The sequence below is a fragment of the Dromaius novaehollandiae genome, chromosome 27, assembly GCF_036370855.1.
Source record: "Dromaius novaehollandiae isolate bDroNov1 chromosome 27, bDroNov1.hap1, whole genome shotgun sequence".
NCBI lineage: Eukaryota > Metazoa > Chordata > Aves > Casuariiformes > Dromaiidae > Dromaius > Dromaius novaehollandiae.
Genome location: NC_088124.1, coordinates 415,233 through 430,961, shown reverse-complemented (window position 1 = coordinate 430,961; position 15,729 = coordinate 415,233). Strand labels below are relative to the sequence as shown.

Below are 15,729 nucleotides of genomic sequence, written 5' to 3'. Positions count from 1 at the left end.
GGCCTACAGCTGCCGCTGCCACTGGAGAGCAGAGCAGGCCGACATCAGTGCTGCACTGCATCTGCCTGCTCTGCTGAGGTGCCTCAAATACCCACCAGCTCTCACACGGCACTGCCCAGGGATCTGTCATAACCAAATGCTCCAAGCCCAGTTTGACTTTAATCAAGTCAAGCTGGAAACAAGTTTGAGGGGAAGGGGTAGAGACACATACCACTTACAGGAGAGAGAGAAAGAAATCTGTTCAGTAGTGGAAAAAAGTCTTTCTGTCACTTTTAGACAGTATTCTAAATAATCTCTCTGGGAGTTGTCACAGTACTCTTTCCCTGACGGTCCTGCATATTTATCTAGGGCTATCTCAATGCCTAATCAGAGCTTCATTGGTTATAGCAGGGAGCATTTATAGTTGGCAGCAGCAGCTGACTCTCTCCCATAATTAGCACCATAGCAGTCAATGCCAGAGAGCTAATATGAAGTTCACTTCCACAGACCCCTCTTACAAGAAAGTCAGGATGTTCACAGCAAAACGGAGCTGTGCAAGGCTCAGGCAGACATGCTTAGTGAGTTCATATCAAGCCAAAGATGCTTCCTTGCTGACCATGTTTGCATCGCAGAGCATGGACAGAGCATTTCACAGATGTTAAATATTGAAACATAACTTCAGAAACCACCCAAGGGTGGTAACTTCAGTCTTAAATTCTGTTCATGACAGCTGGAGAAAAAACATTTCACAATAGGAAGAAAAACTATTCAAATACTTTATCATCTGACCATTAAGCTCATTTGAAAAGTTGTTTCAGAACCAGGAATGAATAGAAATGTGAGCATGTAAGCCTCCAAAGAGATTAAATCCCTAAAAAGCAACCTCTTCAGGCCTTTGCACCTTTGTCTAGGATTGGTGTCTTCCCTAGCAGCCCTGGCATGATTCCCAGTACCAGAAACTATGGCTCATATGAAGGTAAAATAAATGAATCATGAGAATGTGTTCCCTATAACGCTGCATGTCCCTAGCACATCTCTTGTCTCCTTAGAGCCTAGAAGAAAGCTCCAGAGCAGACATCTGTGCTAGCACAAAGAGACAACTCCATTTGGCAGAATTGTTTCATCTTAATAAAATCTGATGAACTAGGTACACGGGTAAAGGACACTAGTGTCCCAAGGGAGACACACCAAAGTGACAAAACTAATGCAAAACTTCCTCTTTCCATCATGTCCTCAGTCACAGCCCTGTCTTCTGCCAGACACAGTTTCTTTGTTCACTGAGGAAGGCATTAGAGCTTGATGACTCACTGTAGGACAGCAAGTTCTAAAATGGAAAAAAACCCTCTGATGCATAAACTGCAGAGTGCCTGAAATATCAGGTAGGAAGTTCAAACTGCTGAACAAGCTGGAGGTTTATTCATATCTGCTGTGCTTCTCTTGAAGTCAAAAGCATGACAGTGAAGAATAACCTGTTCTCACTAGAAGACCACCAGGCCCTCATAACAAATTTCAATAGAATAATCAGGGTAGCATGAGGTACAGGCTTCATCATAAATGTTCCAGGCCAAAGTCACTTTAAATAAATCTTACTTTCCCATTTTAGCACAAGATAAAAAGGTTCACTGGTAATCTTGAGCCATGTAAACACTGACAGTTTTAGGCGACCATTAGCATGTGAAGAAAAGGTAACAAAAGAGAAGCTTACTCTTTAAACAAACTGTTTCAGTAACTCTACATATATAAAAACTATCAATATTTCCATGGAGAAGAGTTCGATCTTCTGTTCAGCTCTAATCCGTTCTTTTCAAGTACTTTCTCGATCAAGCCTTTGCTAGATTTCCTGCTTGTTGGGCTAGACCATGCTTGAGCCTGGAGGAGGTGATCCTTGAATATCGGTAGATGCTCTTGGACCCCTCCTCCCTCCTGTATTCCCAGAGATTCTCCAAAGCAGCTCCCTGAACAGGCTGAAGTCTGCTCTCCTGAAGTCCAGGGTGGTGATCCTGCTTTTTGCCCTGCTTCCTCCTCACAGGACCCTGAACTCCACCATCTCATGGGTGCTGCAGCCAAGACTGCCCCTGAATTTCACATCTCCGATCGGCTCTTCCTTTGTTGTAAGTATGAGGTCCAACAGAGCACCTCTCCTCACTGGCTCCTCCATCACCTGTGTTAGGAAGTTGTCATCAGTGCACGCCAGAAACCTCCTGGATTGCTTGTGCCCTGCTGTGGGGTGTCTCCAGCATATATCAGGGGCCTTGAAGTCCCCATGAGGACCGGGGCTTGCAAACAGGAAGCTTCTTCCAATTCTCTGAAGAAGGCCTCGGCTACTTCTTCTTCCTGACCAGGTGGTCAACAGCAGACACCCACTACAATGTCACCCCTGCTGGTCTGTCCACTAATCCTGCTCTCAGCTAAGCCCTCACCTCTCCTCAGGCAGCGCTCCATACATCCCCACTGACAGTAGTAGAGATGGAGCCAAGATCAAGGAGGGATAGATTGAGGAGGAAGAAGTACATAGGGAGTGGAGGCGGTGGTCTCAGGCTACGACTGTGATGATGAGTCCATTTCCCAGGAGGGCAGCCAGGTAGATGCCCGGGAAGAGTGAGAAGTGCAAGAGCTGCAGCTCCCGCATGTCCGCGAAGGCCAGGAGGAGGAACTCATTGAAGGAGCTGCTGTTGGACATTTGCTTCCTCTGGACTTGAGAGACTGTCCAAGGAGGAAAAGACAGTGACAAGTTAGATCAGGCTTCTGTGAGCCCAACTCATTCTGTTTCTCATAGAACCCCCCACGTTTCCTTTCTGCTTTACCTTCGTACCTTCTTTACCTTCTACTTTACCCATTTTCTCTAGAAAACGATCTTCAGTGGAGGAGTCTGATGGCAAATATATGACCCAGGTGCACACCCCAGCTTCTCACCCCTGCAGCTTCCCTGGGAGAAGGCAACAGCCTGTCCTGTCCCTGAGAAGCTGCGGCAGGGAATCCCTGCTCTGAAGCAACTCCTCCTCCTCCTCTCCACTGAGAAGCCAGGAGAGAGAAGCTAAAAATCCTATCATTCATGGGATGGAATGGGTTTAGAAAATCCCTCCAGGAGCCTCAGTAGCATTTCCCTGCAGCCAGAGATCTTACCGTGTCAAGGGCTGTGAAGATTTCTCCCACCCTGAGAGTGTTCAGTGACTTGCAGCTCTTCCTCTCCCATGCATTAATCTACCTCAAACACTCCCTGCTTCAGAGCTTTTCCAAAAGGAAGGTATTCATTCACAACTTCTAGCTTTGAAACCAGACTTCAGAGAGGAGATGATGCCTCATAAATGCAGTGTGTAAAGCTGAGTGCACTATTTTTTGCTGCAGAGAAATGAAAAATGGAAAGGCAAAATCTGTTAATAATTCAGTATACTGAACCCCACGGAAAGGGCAGAGGCCCTCAGGGCCTTCTCTGCCTGAGGTTTTCCTGGTCAACTTTTCCCTCAGGAGGCATAGGGAGAGCTGAGGGCGGTGAGAGTGTGTGCTATCTCCTGTCCTAGTCATCCCCCCCTCCCCCATCCCCATTAATTTTCTGTGGGATTTCAGCAAAAAGAGGTGTAGAGAGAGAGGGATGGAGGGAGGAGTTAGCGATGGGAGGAAGAGAGAAACTGCAGAAAGGGCCTGGGTGAGACTGGGGCCAGAGGGGAGCGTTTGGAAGAAACACTGCTGCTAGAGCTACGGACGGCACTGAAGAGTGAGGCTGTGGGGCAGGAGAGATGCCAGGAGGAGCAGAGGCCAGGATCATCTCATCTCTGTTTCCAGCGGTGAGTCCTAAAGGGTCATGAGGGGATGCCTCTGAAGGGACAGTGTGGGGGTCACCATCTCCACAGGGACACTGTGCTCATCTGGGGCATGTCAGTAGTGCCTTAACAGAGCAGTAGCGCTGTGTTGTGGGGTCAGCTCTGCACTAGCATGAGGCCAAGGGCTGCATGATCACATCAGGGGTCATGTCTTTTTCCCCGGTGTCCCTGTACACTGTTTCTGTGTAGGTCTGCATTGCACAGCTTTGTTGTTTTGGTTTCTTGGCCTGTGCATAATGTTAAAGACTGAAGCAAGGAAGGCATTCAGTACCTCGGCCTTTTCTGTATTCTCTGTCCTGAAGGCCCCTTCCCCATTCAGCAGCAGGCCCACCTTTCCCCCTACTTTTCCTTTTGTTACCGATGTATTTAAAGAAGCCCTTCTTGTTCTCCTTGACATCCCTTGCCAGATTAAACTCCCCAGGTCTGTGAGCCACATGAAAATATCGCTTAGGTGGCCACAGCTGCTGGGCATGGCGCCAGCCCCAGAGGATGCCGGTGTCCCTGCCCCCACTGTGGCCAAACCTCTGCGGTGCCCACAACAGGTGGAAGACGGAGCAGGTGGCCAGACTGTCCGCATCGCTTATGCAGGAGGTGGTGGCTCTGAAGTTGGGAGGCCAGACAAGCTCTCAGTGGGGATGAGGGGCCGGGGGGAGGCCCTCCCTGGGGGCTCTCTGGCTGTGGGCAGCAGCTCTGTTGGAAGACCCTTGGGCAGGCAGCCAGAGGGGCTGTGCCACACAGTGAGGCGTGTTCTCCGCTGACATGCAAGTTGGTACCGGTCGCAGCCCCAGTGGCTGAGAGGGAGCCAGGGAGCGACAGGGGCATGAGCAGCACAGGGTGCCGAGAGTTCTGCCTGGGAAAGGCAGCAGGAGTGGTGTGCAGCACAGTCCTCTGCGATGTGCTCCCTGCATGTTCTTTTCCCCACTGACTGTTCAAGAGTCCGAGCATCTCCCTCACTTCTCCTGCTGACTGTGACTTCTCAGCATCAGCCTCCCAGCTAATGCCCTCGCTCCTGACGCCCATTGCTCCAGCTTGCACGGCACAAGCTTCACACGCATGCGTCTCTTCCAGGATCCTCTACAGGAAGGGAGCTTTGGAGCCAATGGAGGGCTTGGCTTTCTGGAAAACTGTTGGCCCACGGACAGGAAGGTGTCTCACATGCTTCCTGGCCTTGGTTCAGGTAGGGGTTCCAACACAGGAGTGTAAGGTCTCGATGTGAGTGCTGAGGGGTAACACAGAGGCTTCTGAATGCCTTCTGGTGGGCCCTGAGCATCTTGCTCAGAGCCTCGGAGAACAGACAGGAGGAGATTACATGGCAGGTCCTCTTCAAAGTGTGCTTCTGCCTCTGAAGGCATGACCATTCCAGGGATGCAGATAGGTGGGAGCTTCATTCTTGGCTCACTCCTCTCTAATTTTCTAGCAGGAATTCTCTTTCCTCTTGGCCTTAGGAAGCCCAGTCTCGGATAGCTCTCATCCCCATCTCTTGGGCTGGGCTGCTTTGCGACCTGCCTCCCACAATTCACTCCTGAAGCAACAGCAGGCAGAGGTTGACCGCATTGATCTAACAGCAACTCCACTAGCCCACTCTCCATGGTGCTTTCTTCTGAAGTGTCCTTGAAGGATCTTGCCTTTGCATTCATTTCTTTTTCTAACTTCTGCTGCTGCTTCTTCAGGGTTTCCAGAGCATCATGGACAACAATTGCAGCATACACATTTCCTTCTGAATGGACTTGCTGAACTTGGGACATTGCATTTTGGATGCTACGCCTTGCAAGCGTGCTACTCTCTCGTGATACGGCAGCAACATTGTGGAATGGTTGCAACACGGGCCACCTTGTGGCTTCTGGTGTCCAGTGTTTGGATGCTCTACATGATGCTTCTACTTCCTTCATCGCTCGGGTTGAGAAAGGTGTCCGGCATGCCTGCAGTTGTCTCTTAGAAATAGTCTCAAGGGGCAGCTTCAGGATTTCAGCACATTGACAGTGCAAGTGATGTTCAAATTGCAAAGCTACAAACGATTCCAAGGTGGATCCAACCCTCTCAACAGCATCTTTGGCGATTTTGTCAAGAGACGCCAGAGAAGTTGCTGTTATAGCCTGGTAATTCAGCTGCCCTCAGCCTGCTTTCTTCCAGTTTGCCAGCTCACCTGGCTCGTGCGGCTACGTACGGCTCCCTCTGCCCGGCCGACAGCCTGGGCTCAGAGGCATCTGATGCACTGCATACCAAATGCTTCCCTAAGGCATCAGTAACGGTTGCTACAATCTCTCTAGCCACCAGTCCAATTTCCTCCTGGAGATCTGGAGATGTCGTCTCAGAAGGCTCTGCCCTTCTAGCACTAGCAAGCAACCTTCCACTGATTGCCAGTGGAGCCCTCCTTAAAACATGGACCAACCAATCCAGCTCTTTCACCCTCTCCAGCACTTCCTCCAGCATGCTCTCAGCCACCTCTTCCAGCTCCTGGGCTTCTGTCCTTGTAGTCCCTATCAGCGTAGTCCGGATTTCACTATGCAGCTCTTCACGTAAAGACTTCTGTATCAGAAACCAGGAGGAACTGATGAGTGAATGGCAAACAAAATGGATAGAGGAGATGGAGAAGGTTGTATTATTGTGCTGGACACTTTGCTCTGGACTCTTCTCCCATCATGGGTGCTGCCTGCTCTCACGACACCTCTGCCTCTTATTGCAGGCTCATTTGCACCTCTCCCAGTACTGATGTGAAGAATGCTAGTTGTGAGACCAAGAAAAAAAAAAAAAAATCCTTGTTCCTGGAGCACCCAGCTGTTGTCGTGCTTTCTGAGAGGCCATTCCACCTGATGGAGCCAGGCAGCATTGAATGTGTTCCGCTAATGAGAATCGGGCAACAGCAGGCTCTCCTCTAAGCTAATCTTTGATCTCCTGCAGCAGGAAAGTAACCCATGAATGGCTAAGCACTGGCACTGTCGCCTTCAGGGCTGCTCCATGTTTGGCTGCTCACCACACAAGAAAGCAGCAACAGGGACCCTGGGAATACTTAGTGCAGCTAATGGATTTATGCTAAGCATGGGAGTCCGTGAGCACAAGAGCCCACGAAGAGTACCCGGCACACCTGGTCTCGCTCAGCCTGCTGGAGGAGGCGTTTCTCTTCTTCAAGGGCCTCAAGCTTCTCCATCCTCTGCACAGTCATGGCAAGAAACCTTTAAAGACAAATGAAGATGGCTGAAACAGAGCACCTGGAGCTGTCTTGCCCAGAGCTTTTTCTGCTTAGCCACTGCCATCATCCTGCTCCAGAGTTCTTGGCTCAAGTGCCCCAAACAGCTTCCAGCTGGCTTTGCCAGGCTCCAAACACAGACTGCGCCACTGTAGGCACAATTAGCATCTGGTCACGCAGGAATCTGGTGGTGTTTCCTGGAAGACAAGGCTCCAGCCAGCACCTCGCTGACAGGCCACAGGCCCGCTCCTACAGCAAGCCTTGCTTGTCCTGTCTCTGACCTGTGCCTCATCTCCCTCTCAGCATCTCTCAAACTCTCTCTTTGCTCCCGCAGCAGCCACTCTCAGAGGTGAGAAATGTCCATCCCCTCTGGCGGTTCGGGGACATCCTTTAATTTTGCCAGCAGTCATCGAAGCACCTTCTGAAAGTTGACACCAGGTTTTAGCTCGCCTTTGCCACGAAATGCTCTCACACCGCTGCATGCTGAGGCTTCATGCTGGCCCAGAGCAGTGCTCCGCTTCAGCCATACACCCGGGGCAGAAGAGAAGGGCTTCCCTCGGCACTCTGGGCACTCAGGGACGACTTTCCTGCCTGTCCCCACCCCACCCCATCCCTAGCATCCTGCACTATCGCAGCTCGGACCAGGTAGTCGTTTCTACAGCTGAACGCCCGGCCTGCCAGCACAGGCCTCGCTGCTTCTTCAGTTCATGCCGTGCTGAGATAAAATAAGTGAAGCCCCAACCCTCTGCACCATGAAGCAGGCCTATGAACACTGCACTTTACTTACTTGTTCTCGCTGGCACATTTTGTCAGCCTCTATTTTGAGTGTCATCAGATACTGCCTGTATTCGTTGAACTCCCACAGAGTGCAAACCACCTGTGGAGAGACAAGGGGAGAAATCACCAAGACTTGTCACGCTAACTATGTGGCTTGCCTTCCCAGAAACAGCAATAACCCAGCAAGAGCTGCTCCCCTGCACACCCTGCCCTCCCCAGCAGCTGGGGCCTTTGCTCCCACCCACCCAGGGGGAGCAGTGCTCCTCACTCTGCTGCCAGGCCACCCACCAGCTGCTATGCCAGTGCTCAAAGAGCACGGCACAGCCTTGGAAGAGCAGGTGTGGGAATTCCCAGAGCGGGTCTGCCTGAGGGCAGAGTGAGAAAAACACTCTGATGTCCAACCTACTTTGCCATCGCTGGTGAAGTAACCTCCTCTCTTTAGTGTCTGGAGGTTATCTTTGCATTTGTAGTAGGCCCATGACTGCAGGTCGTGCAGACTGTTGTACTCGGTGCTCAGCAAGTGACAGTGTGGATCTCCCAAAGCAAAATAACCGGATGGCTGGTGAAGTGTTAAATGTATCGTCCACAGCATGAGCAGGGTAGGAAGGAATCAGGAAAGACGCAAAGACGCTTCTGAGCTTCCTCAGCCCATAGGGTAGCTTTTTCAGGCCTCTGAGCTTTAGAGTAATTCCTGGCTCAGCACTTAGCTCAGCTCCCTATTTTACCCAAAGGAAAGATTTCTCTGCTTGAGAGACTCTTCAGCTGAGGAAAAGCCCAGGGCCTACAGCTTCAGTCTTGTGGTTATCTCCCATCTCTTTGCTAGGTCTCTCAGTGTGTGTGGGCAGGGAGATGATGAACAAGAAGGGACTTTTCCTTCCCCTTTCTACTGCTTTTACCTTTTCCCCCAGCTTGGTCTGGCAGAAGACAGGGTGGGAGCCAGGCAACAAAGGGATTTTGACCCCGAGCGGGATGTCCAGCAGCTCAGTACATCTTACTACACCTGCTGTCTTCTGCACTCAAGCTAGAAAGACAGAGACGCTCATGGGCATGCAGGCCACCATCTCAATAGCCTTCTTGCACAGCTGTAGAGAGAGAAAAGCAATTTAGCATGAATGAGCATCAGCAGGGAGAAGGATCTGAACCTAGGACACAGAAGAAAGAAATAAAGGAACCACAAGACTGATTCCGGAGGACAAGATAAGGAAGTAGAAGAGCCAGACAGCTACGCAGAAGTAAGTAACCACAAAGACTGGTTCCAAGGGACAAGATAAGGGAGTAAAAGAGCCACCAACAACTATGCAGAAGCGAGATAAGAAGTAAAGAACACACCTGGAAACTACGGAAAGGACCAGCCAGGAGCTGGAAGACCCTGAACTCTAATACCATGATTGGTTCAGAACTATGGGGTGGATACTAGACTGGAAGGGTATAATTACCCAGGGATTTGTTCAAATGGGGTCCCTCTTCAGAGGCACCCAGCTCGAGATGTAATTACTGCATGTGTGTCACTAAAATTTATTTCACTCTGATTTGGCTTCAGACTTCTGCCTGAGCGGGAACCTAGGGTTGGACCCTGTTACGGTGGCTGGCGAGCCTAATTTTCCATAACAGCAGCACTTACCAGAAATGCTCTTTGAACACTCCAAACAGGGAGAGCGCAAAGAGCAGCCTATTCAAAAGCAGCTCTCTGCTACGTCACCTCCTTCCCTGCAACTCCAAACCCTGTAAACCAAACCTGACGTCCTTTCACACCACCCCTCCTGCCTGCTGAGCTGGAATCCAGGATGGGCAGGCAGACAGGACTCCCTGAGCGCCTCCACTGGCCTCACCCTATTTCTCTCACTCTTGGTTTCCTCCACACACACTGGATGCCCCAGAGAAGGCCCGCACGGCCGCCACCTCCCAAGCTAAGCCCTCTCCATCCGCCCGCTACGCACCTCACCCCTATTCTCCTTTGCGCTCAGCACTCCATCTATATTTCGGGCGCCAGCAGCAAGATAGTACTCCATGGCTCCTTTCGAGAGTCCTCCTGGAGCTGCGACCCTCCGCTGGCACCTCTCGCTCCAGCAGCACCCAGCTCTGGCGGCCCCAGCCGGTCTCCCAGCCAGCAGTGCCACCAGAACAATTGTGCAGTGCTGCCTTGCCGCTTTCCTGCGCCACCGCCCGGCCGCTGCCAGGCCAAGCGCCGCGGCGGTGGGGAGCATGCGCGGGGCCCCGCGGCATGCTGGGAGCTGTAGTCCCGCCGCGCCGCGGCGGTGGGGAGCATGCGCGGGGCCCGGCGGCATGCTGGGAGCTGCAGTCCCGGCGCGCGGCGGCGGGGCCCGGCTGGTGGCCGGGCGGGGGGAGCACTCCCTTCCCCGCGCCCTGCGGGGCCACCGGCGGCATGGAGCAGTGTGAGCGAGGCCGTGCAGGGCAAGGGCCCTTTCGCAGTGCTTCGCGTGCCTAGGGGAGGCCCTGTGACAGTGGAGGGGCTGCAAGGACACGCAGGCCTCAGGGAACCTGCCAGGTTTGGCTCCACAGCAGGCAGGGGAGCCAGCCTGGGCGTTTTGGGGTGCTGCCCGCATCCCACTGCCTCCTGCGTAAGGAGGTGAATCCACCGGGAATGTCTCCAAGTGGTGCCAAAGTCTGTGAAAAACTCAAAGAGGACATGGGAGAAATCCCCTAGGCGTCTGAGGCTGCCTAGGGAACTGTATCGGAAATACCCAGTTTGGGTATGGATGTAGCAGAGCTGGGGCCAGTGGGGAAAAAGTAATTGGGGGCAGGGTATTTACTGGGTGTGGGGGGCAGGTTGGGATTGGGTGGAGGTGGGGAGAGACACGGGCCAGGAAAGGGAGGGCCAAGGATCCCCCTCCCGCTCCCCTCTGGTTCAGGGCTTACCGGCCTGGGGAGCCTCTTGTGCTGCGTGTCCGTCTCTGTGTCCCGGGAAGGAGCAGGGACGTTTCTCATCCCAGAGCTGGCTGGCTGTGATGTGGCCTCAGCAGCAGGCTGTGCTGCGGGAGCTGGCAGGGTCCCTCCACCTGCTGGCACGCTGGGCTCCTCCGTCCACCTGCCATCTGCTCCCCACGCTGACCCAGGAGGCAGAGGGCTCTGGGCAGATGGGGCGGGGGGAGCATGTCTGGGTTGCATCTGTCCGGGATCCTGCCAGACTCCCACAGTCAGGGCTTGCAGCCCTGGGGAGGTGACATACTGCCCTGTCCTGAGAGCTCCCCAAAGCAAGCCCCATAGGCTGCAGCCTGTGCCCGTGCCCCTGCCCGGCGTGAGGAGGAGGCAGAAAGGCACTTCAGACCTGCCCAGCTCATTGCAGCCTGTGCAGCTGTGATGGTCTTGCAGAGACATTTCTCCTGCCTGGCCCCTTGGAGAGATGGAAGGTTCCCCCTGGCCCTGGGGAGGGTAGTTCACGGGGGGAAACTCAGACCTGGCTAGCAGCTCCTCATCTTCTCGCCCTTCCCCGAACCTGCCTTCCGCCAACAGCTCTCAGGACAGGGGCTGCCTCTTCGCAACCCCCAGCTCCCCTCGCCCAGCGTTTGGATGCAGTTGTGAGCTCGTCCCTTCCTCAAGCTCTTTGGGAGAGGAAATCAGAGGTGGCTCAGGAATGAGGCGCGGGCTGGAGAGCCAGCGAGACCCACCAGCAGTCGGGAGGAAGGAGAGGGAGAAACCCGGATCCGGCAAGGGATGGGAAAGCCAGACCGCAGCCCTAGGAAATGAGTGTGAAGTTCTACAGATACCTTGTGTCTGGACCTAACTGGCACGTGGTATCTGAAAGGATGGTTTAAATGATGGGGCTATTTAGCAAAGCTCAAGGGACGTATTTCAGTCACAAAAAAACATACGGACTGTGAGCTCACTTCAAAACAACATACAACACTTAAAGAACTACACATAAAACTATATTTAAAAAAATACATGGTCTTCACAAAAACAACTGTAACTGCATAACTGAAGAAACAGCTATGGATGGATGCCTTGGGAAGGCCAGCACTTCCTTGCAGCAGCCAGCGTGAAGGACATTGTGGCCTGCAACAGGAAAGAAAGCATTTGCAGTGAAAAGGATTGGCTTGGGGGCGCCCCATTTAACAGCGCCTCTTTCCCTGCTTCCCAGACTCTTTCCTGCAAGAGCTGCTGGAAGCCTGCTTCCACAGTGCCAGAGGCTTCTCGTGGAAACCTGGGCCAATGGCCAGGGAGAGGTACTCAGCTAGCCAACTACCAAGGGCTTTGCCACTCCTACGCATTGGGCAGCTTTGCCCCCTGCCTGGGAGACCTCCCTGACACCTCTGCCAGGATTCCCTCTGGCTGCTCATGGAAACTGCCCCAGGAGCAATGGGACTGGGAAGGGGGAAGCCCCCATCTGCCCCTGGCCAGCCAGCTAGGGGGAATACCTGGCCAGTGCAGTCATAGCTCTGCCACTCCATGGGTTCAGGCTGGCTGCAGCCAGCCAGGCCATCGGTCCCCAGAGCCTGAAAGAGAAAAGATGACATTTGCACAGAAAGCCACAAAGCCAGCAGGCTCTGGCCCCGGGGCCTCTTTTCCTCTCCCCGCCCAGGGCAAGTGGTGCACAGCACAGGCGCGGCTATTGTTGGCCCACAGCCGGGTCCTGTGTGGCAGCCGATGAGTTGCTTCAGTTGCTTCCCTGCAGCTGGGAGAGGGGCTGGGAGGTGGCAGGGCCCTTGTCCCAGGCACGTTTCAGCACCTTCAGCTCTCCAGCCATGGGAGCTCTGCCCCTTGCCCTTGAATCCTCTGAGCAGCCAGCTCCTCTCCAAGAGAGTGGCTAGTGCTTGTGGCCTTTTTGCCCACCCCGGAGGTCACAGCAATGAGGGACACCCGCAAGCACTGCTGAGAGCTTGTTCCCAAGTGCTCCTGCCCAGGAAGTGATTGCAGCAGGAGGCTGATTGGTTATCTACAGGCAAAGGCATCACAGTGTCATGAGGAGGCCTCCTGGCTTATTCTTCCAGGCCTGCCTAAAATGACATGCTTGGGAGGAACAGGAAGGGCCAAGCCCCGATCTGTGGCTGTCCAGCTGGCTGCGGCAGGAGTACCTGGCCACTGCTGCCATAGCTCTGCCACTCCATGGGCTCAGGCTGGCTGCAGCCAGGCAGGCTGTCGGTCCCCAGAGCCTGAAACAGAGAAGGAGACATTTTCATGGAAAGCCACAAAGCCAGTGGCCTCTGTCCGCAGGGCTTCTTTCCCTCTCTGTCCCAGTGCACAGCGCAGGCATTGCTGTCTGCCTGGAGTGGGCTCTCTCCCACCAGCAGGCCTGGAGAAGACTGTGGACACAGAAGGCATGGGAAAGGTTTCCACGAGGAACTACCCTGAAGAGTTTGCCTGAGTCACTAGCTGCAAGGGACATGTAGGTGGTTGTTCGCTGGGGTTTGCTTGGTCCTGCGATTGCTTCCCTGCAGCTGGGAGGGGGCCTGGGAGGCATCAGGGCCCTAGCCCCAGGCGGGTGTCTCCACCTTCCCCGCTGCAGCTGTAGGAGCTGTCCCACTTGCCCCCAGTCTTCTGAAAGGCCAGCTCCTCTCCAAGAGTGGCAAGCATCTGAGGTCTTATGGCTCAGCTGGGAGGGCACAGCCCTGATGGACTCCCATAAGCATTGCTGACTTCTTATCCCCAAGCACCTGGGCACAGGAAGCGTTCCCTCTAACAACACCCCTGTCAGTCATTGAGTCTCAGTGCCACAGCTGGGGGTCAGGGTATCCTTCAGTACCACCGCCCTTTCTCCTGGCTTCCCAGACTCCTTCCTACAAGAGCTGCTGTCAGTCCCACAGTGCCAGAGGCTTCCTGTGCAGACCGCAGCCCACAGCCATGGTGAGGTGCTCAGCCAGCCAGCTGCCGAGGGCTTCGCTGCTCCTGCGCACTCGTCCAGCTTTGCCTAAACACCCATGGGCGGGAAACCTCCCTGGCACCTCTGCCAGGATCCCCTCTGGCTGCTCATGGAAACCACCCCAGGAGCAATGAGAGTGGGAAGGGGGAAGCCCCCATCTTTCCCCATCCCACTGGGAGCAGGGGGAATACCTGGCCAGTGCAGTCATAGCTCTGCCACTCCATGGGCTCAGGCTGGCTGCAGCCAGCCAGGACGTCTATCCCCAGAGCCTGAAACAAAGAAGGAGGCATTTACAAGGAAGGCCATAAAGCCAGCAGGCTCTGGCCCCGGGGTCTCTTTCCCTCTTCCTCCCTGGGGCAGGTGGTGCACAGTGCAGGCATTGCTATTGCCGGCCCACAGCGGGCACCCCGCTACCAGCAGTCAGTTTTCCAGGGCAGGAGAAGGCTGTGGGAAAGGTTTCCACTAGGAACTACCCTGAAGAGTTTGCCCGTGTCACTAGCTGCAAGGGACGTGTGGATGGTTGTTTGCTGGGGTTTGCTTGGTCCTGCGATTGCTTCCCTGCAGCTGGGAGGGGGCCTGGCAGGTGTCAGGGCCCTGGCCCCAGGCGGGTGTCTCCACCTTCCCCGCTGCAGCTGTAGGAGCTGTCCCACTTGCCCCCAGTCCTCAAGTACCTGAGGAGGCTGATCACTGATCAACAACCAAAAGCATCTGAGGGCCATGAGGATGCCTCTTGGCCAAATTGTGTAGGCCTATCAAGTCTCAGTACAAAAGCCATGGGTTGGGGGCATCCCCTTGTAGAGAGCCCCTTTCCCCACTTCTCAGACTCTTTCCTGCAAGCGCTGCTGTCAGTCTTGCGGTGCCAGAGGCTTCTTGTGCAAAGCTGAGCTTATGGCCAGGGAGAGCTACTCAGTCAGCAAGCTCCCAAGGGCTTTGCTGCTCCTGCATGTTGGGCAGCTTTTCCCCAGCGCCCATGCCTGGGATTCCTCCCTGACACCTCTGCCAGGATCCTCTCTGGCTGCTCTCAGAAAACCAAGCCCCCGTCTGTCCCCAGCCAGGCAGCTGGGGAAAATACCTGGCCAGTGCAGCCATAGCTCTGCCACTCCATTGGCTGAGGGTTGCCAAAGACAACCACGCCGTCCATCCCAAGAGCCTGAAAGAGATAAGGAGGCATTTGCAGGGAAGGTCTTGAAGCCAGTGGGCTCTGGCCCCAGGGCTCTTTCCCTTCTCTCTCCCCGGAGCAGGAGGTGCACAGTGCAGGCATTGCTATGCCTGCCCGCAGCAGCCTCTTTCCCATCAGCAGCCCATTTCCCAGGGCGGGAGAAAAGTGAAAACCGGAGAACAGAAAGCTCAGATGTGATCTGACCCCGCCCCCCGCCCTGGCCTGCAGTGGGTTTGGGCCATCCCTTCTCAGCCATCACTCAGGCCCTCCTGTACCACCCCAGCTCCCCCGCGTCCTCTCCCAAGCTGGCCCCTGGTACTGGCCGGCCCTGCTCCACACCTGCCCTTGTCTCCCTGCGGCCAGTGGTGGAGTTGCTGTTGGGACTGAGCCCTTGGAAGCATCTGTGTTCCCATGGCAACACTGGTTCTGCTGTGATCGGAATGGGGGGACAGGGCTGGGGAGGGCAGCGGGGATGCAGTGAGGAAGAGTGGTCATATGTTGGACTTACCCTAGCACTGATGACCATGACGGCAGAGACAAATTCTGGGGGTTGGGCTTGCTGGGTGGGAATGAGGTCTCCTAGCGCTGTAAGGGCTGCTTTCCCAAAGCCACTTTCAGCTGGCAATGGAGCCATCCCAGCAGTGTGGGAGCTGGGGGTCAATGCTGAGGGCTGCGGAGACCCCCCTGCCACTTGCCAGGCCCCAGCGGTGGAGCCAGCAGGCGCTTGTCAGGGTCTCCCAGCTGGTGGACACTGGTCAGCACGGCTGCAGCAAACACCTTTGTGGGAGCTGGGCAGTGGGACAACCTCATCCCATCCCTGAGCGCTCCTGGCCTCGGGCTCCTGGGCAGGTGGCAGTCCTGGACCCGTCCCACCAGGGGCCACATAGTTGTGCCTATGGCCCAGCTCTGGCCCCACTGCAGCCCAACACTGCTGCACAGTACACCGCTCCTCACAGCAGGGTCTCTGCGCCTTATGCTCACCACCTAGGCAGTG

The 15,729-nt window shown here is 54.6% G+C and overlaps 2 long non-coding RNA genes across 2 annotated transcripts; both read right to left on the bottom strand.

Annotated features, from left to right (window-relative positions):
• Positions 1-741: 741 nt before the first annotated feature.
• Positions 742-4,555, bottom strand: LOC135323747 (uncharacterized). The gene is made up of 2 exons (XR_010385268.1): positions 3,103-4,555; positions 742-2,682 (listed from the first exon to the last, which is right to left on the bottom strand). It is a non-coding gene; the product is annotated as an uncharacterized LOC135323747 (long non-coding RNA).
• Positions 4,556-4,604: 49 nt separating this feature from the next.
• On the bottom strand, positions 4,605-8,801 carry LOC135323722 (uncharacterized). The gene is made up of 4 exons (XR_010385234.1): positions 8,655-8,801; positions 7,769-7,858; positions 6,880-6,967; positions 4,605-6,323 (listed from the first exon to the last, which is right to left on the bottom strand). It is a non-coding gene; the product is annotated as an uncharacterized LOC135323722 (long non-coding RNA).
• Positions 8,802-15,729: the final 6,928 nt, after the last annotated feature.